Raw genomic sequence first — 5,061 nt, 5'->3', positions numbered from 1 at the left:
CAGACTGCGAGAGGGCACAGGCTGGGCTGAGGGACCCCCCCCCCCGAGTGCACACATTTTTGTGCACCAGGCCTCTAGTATTGTTATAATTAAGATGAGGCTTATCTGTAATCTAAAAATAAAAATGAATGACTTTTTGTAAAGTCTTTCCCTACACACACAGGAAAAAGATCATGACTATTCAGGAAATGATGAATAAGAAATAGAAATAATCTAAGAGCTTCTATCCAATGCCATACCTGAAATGTATTGCAGTAGAAACAAAATAAATTACTATTTCCAAAATAAATAATTACTATTTCCTGAAATAAATGTTGAATATGTAATTTTTATTTTTTCCCAAATAAATGCAGAGCAAAGGATAGTAGGAAATAGAAAGGTAATGAGGCATGAAGAACATATTCCTATAGAGAAAGTATTTCTTCCTCCATAACAAATGTGTCTGTATTTCCCTGATGGGTTGCCCAGTCATTTGAAAACATATGAGCAACGTTGCCCTATTTTGCTGTTACAAATCTTGGTCTTCCAAGTTATTTATTAACTACAAAAGGAATGATGGCAACTTTATAAGTGGAAAACCCAGCAGACACTACTTTAACCAAATGATCAAGGTTAACATCAGTAACAGGACTTACTGACATCATAAAACCTTTGATGTGAAACATTGAGAAGGAAACACCATAACTCTGTGGCATTTTTGCCAAAAATTCTAACCTCAATCCAATTATGAGAAAGCCTCAGACAAATACAGATTGAGGGACATTCTACAAAATAACTGGTCAATACTTTCAAAAGTGTCAAGGTCTTGAAAGAGAAGGAAAGACTGAGGAAATGTCACAGATTAGAAGAGACTAAAGAGAAATAACTGTTTAATGGTATGTGAAACCCTGGATTGAATTATAGATCACAAAAAGAACTTTAGTAGAAAAACTGGTAAAATTTGAATACGATCTGCAGTTCAGTTAGTATTATACCAATGTTTTGGTAATTATAGCATGGTTATGTAAGTAATTAACATTAGGGAAAGCTGGCTAAGGGTTATATGGCAACACTGTACTATTTTTGTGCTTTTTCTGTAAATCTAATATTAGCTCAAAATATAAAATTAAAAAAAATTAAAAATCAGAGGACACCAAAACATTAGTGGACATTAAGGACACATTGTAGAGTGGCCCAAATGTCAGGATGATGTGACTTAAACATTGCAACCATGTGTAATTTCTCTTTATCCAGTCTTAACAAATGGTATCTACCATTAGTATCACTCCACATATCTATTCAGCCTGCTAGGTGCTATAGTGCTCACTGTCATTACACCATCTGATTTTAGTAATTTAAATTGGCTACATTACATTAGTTTTTTTAAAAAACCAAAGAAAAAGCTCAAAATTTTTTGAAAGCACTGCCATCTGCTCCTATAAAATGCTATATTTCCTTTTATCTGATATTCACTGTCTACCAGACCAAAAATATGTTTCCCATCATCATGTCATTCTAACTTCAGTGGTAAGGAAGCTTACCACTTATCAAAATAATGCTCCAATATTTTTGGTATTTAAGTGTGAGAAATCAGTTAGTCTGACTCCACATAAAAACAAAACACACCTCGTAACCCCCCTTTCCCCAATTTGTCTCATCTTCATTCTCTGGGAATAGAATTTTTGGAACCAGTTCTCACCACAATGTGGAAAATACATCTAATTTCCAATGATCAGTTGCCAGATAGTTAAGGGTTTATTCTGTCAGAACTGTCTCATTTTTACAAGAGCAATTAAGTCTTTTCCAGCTTGAGGCTAACATTCTTCAAATTGATTCAGATGCAAAAGCTGAAGTGAAATTCAAACTAAGCAAGAAGTGATTTTCATCTGGACTCCTACTAAATGAAGTTAATCATAACATGTATATGAAAATTCTTAACTATTTTTAAAGCTATAATACACTTTGCAGATATATATTTTATAAACAGTTGTTTATATAATATAGTTGGTTGCAGTTGTAAACAGCCAAACATCAACTTATCTTGAGCAAAGTTAGGCTCTAATTTTTAGTATGAAATTATATAAACATCAAATCTTAATTATGAATCTGTTTATTTTGGTGGCCATTGGTATGTCAGAATTCCTTGAGCTATAACCTAATATATAGGAGTTGGGAAGTGAATAATAGAAAGGAAATAGAGGTAATTAGATATGGAATACCTTCAAGAGATTTACTTCAGTAGGTTGATAAGAATGACATGGCAGATGGAGAAAATGATTGTTCTAGAGTTAGGAACTTGCTGATAAATATGGAGGAGCTTTGAGGGGAGATAACAAGGACACACATGGAAGACTGAGCCCTCAGTGATGTGGAGGAAACCTGTCTCTGAGGTGGAAGGTAGGAGAGAAGTTGAAGGTAGATGAGGATGCAGAGAAAGTATAGGTGGAGTGGAGGAAAGCTGATGTTAACAGCATATGATTTCTGTTCTTTTCCAGCAAAGTCAGATAATAGTGGATGTGTTGGGAAGACAATGGAAGCAAGAAAGGAGGAGTTTGGGGCTTTAGGGAAATGGACTCAGCACTGTGGAGACTGGCATTGATATTAGTGAAAGGTTCCTGGAAAATAAAGAACAGGTAGCCCACATTAATTTGTAGTACAATCATTACCTAAGCTTTGAGGTTTTTTCTAGCACCCTGGGCATATTAGTTGTGATTTTTCTATAATTCCATTATTTCCTTTCTAATGAATTTTAAGCAAGTTTACATTTATTCTAAGAAATAGCCACTGGCATTTTTTTCCTGTAAAGTCTAAATGAGTCCATTCCAGTCCATTTTATAATCTTCCCTATCTTTGTGCTTATTCTAGCTTCCCAGATGTTGGCTATACCCCTCAATTTCTTCCTTGCCAAGAATTGTATAAATGTGCTGTTTTAACCTTGTTCTGCATTCATGAAAACAGGGAAGTTTTCTTTTCTTCTCTCCTATAAACAAAGAATAGGCCTTCCTATGATTTTTTTTTATTGAGGTAAAATTGGTATATAGTATCATATTAGTTTAAGGTGTAGAGCATAATAATTTGATATTTGCATACAGTACAAAGTGCCTGACCAGAATCAAATCCAAAACCCTTCAATTCTTGAGCTGATGCTCTATCCACTGAACCAAACCAGCTAGGGTTCCTTTGATAACAACCAATCTATTCTCTGTATCTATGAGTTTTGTTTATTTTGTTCATTCATTTTGTTTTTGAGATTCCACATATAAATGAAATAATATTGTATCTGTCTTTGTCTGACTTATTTCACATAACATAATACACTCAGTGTCCATCCATGTTGTCAAAAATTGAAAGAGTGGTATTCCATTGTAAATATCACTTCTTTATCCATTCATCCATCGATGTAGACTTACTAGTAGGTTGTTTTCATGTCTTGGCTATTGTAAATAATGCTGCAATGAACATATGGGTGCATATATCTTTCAAATTAGTGTTTTTCTTTTCTTCGCATAAATACCCAGAAGTAGAATAGCTGGATCCTATGATTTTAAAGAATGTGTTTAACAGATTGTGGGTTGCCAAAGGTGAGGGGTATTGGGGTCAGGTGGGTACTTGAAATATCGGGGGAATCACTTTGTAAAGTATATGATTGTCTAACCACTGTGCTGTCCACCTGAAACTAATACGAAATAATATTGAATATAAATTGTAACTGAAAAATGAAATTTATTTTTTTTAGAAAAGAAAGTGATTAAAAGTGAAATTTGTTCATGGAAGACCTATAATCTGGCAATGAATGTTGAAGACAGGATGGGTTGGGGCTGGGAATAGATGAATAGTCAAATATGAAGAAAGAAAGAAAGAAATACCTAAGAATAAATTTAACCAAAGATATAAAAGACCTGTACTCAAAAAATTATAAGACACTGAAGAAATAAATTGAAGAAGCTACAAATAAGTGAAAGCATATATAGTGTACATGTATAGGAATAATTAACATCATTAAAATGTCCCTACTACCCAAAGCAATCTATACATTCAACACAATCCCTATCAAGATACTAATGGTGTATTTCACAGAAGTAGGACAAAAAATTTCAAAAATTTATATTGAACCACAAAAGACCCCAGATAGCAACAGCAATTTTGAGAAAGAAGAACAAAGTTGGAGGAATTATGCTACCTGATATCAAACTATACTATAAGGCCATAGTAATCAAAACAACATGGTGCTAGCATTAAAAAAGACAAAAAGTCAATTGAACAAAAAAGAGAACTCAGAAATAAACTCATGCCTTTATGGTCAATTAATAATATTTGACAGAGGAGGCAAGAACACATACAATGGGGTAAAGACTGTCTATTCAATAAAAGATGTTGGACAGATATGTGCCAAAAAAGTAAAACTACATCACCTTCTTATACCATACATAAGAATAAACTCAAAATGGATTAAAGACTTAAAATTTTACACTCGAAACCATGAAAATCCTAGAAAAAAAAAACATAGGCAGTAAAATCTCAGACGTTTCTCATAGCAAAATGTTTTCTGATATATCTCCTCAGGTGAGGGAAACAAAATAAAATCTAAATAATTGGACTACATCAAACTAAAAAGGTTTTACACAGCAAAGGAAACCATCTACAAAGTGATAAGACAACCCACTGAATAGGAGAACATTTTCACCAATGATACATCTGATAAGGGGTTAACATCCAAAATTTATAAAGAACTGATAAAATTCAACACCGAAAAAACAAACAATCCAATTTAAAAATGGACAAAGGACCTGAATAGACACTTCTCCAAAGAGTACATACAGATTGCCAATAGACATATGAAAAGCTAGTCAATGTCACTAATAATCAGAGAAATGCAAATTAAAACCACAATGAGCTATCACTTCATACCTGCCAGAATGACTACTATCAATAAATTAACAAACAGCCAATAAGTGGGGGCAAGGATGTGGAGAAGAGGGAACCCTTGTGCATTTTTGGTGGGAATGCAGACTGTGGAAAGCAGTATAGAGTTTCCTCAAAAAATTAAAAATACAACTGCCATTTGACCCAGTGATTCCACTT

General features: G+C 33.6%; 1 long non-coding RNA gene across 1 annotated transcript in view; it reads left to right on the top strand.

The window, feature by feature from the left end:
• Positions 1-4,447, top strand: part of LOC106726872 — a 21,026-nt gene extending 16,579 nt beyond the window's left edge. The window contains exon 3 of the long non-coding RNA XR_001363000.1: positions 4,351-4,447. This is a non-coding gene — a long non-coding RNA (uncharacterized LOC106726872). The remainder of the gene's footprint in view (positions 1-4,350) is intronic.
• Positions 4,448-5,061: the final 614 nt, after the last annotated feature.

Source organism: Myotis brandtii, unplaced genomic scaffold (assembly GCF_000412655.1).
Source record: "Myotis brandtii unplaced genomic scaffold, ASM41265v1 scaffold326, whole genome shotgun sequence".
NCBI classification, from domain to species: domain Eukaryota; kingdom Metazoa; phylum Chordata; class Mammalia; order Chiroptera; family Vespertilionidae; genus Myotis; species Myotis brandtii.
The sequence above is the reverse complement of the archived record's forward strand: the minus strand, read 5'-3'. Positions and strand labels throughout refer to the sequence as shown.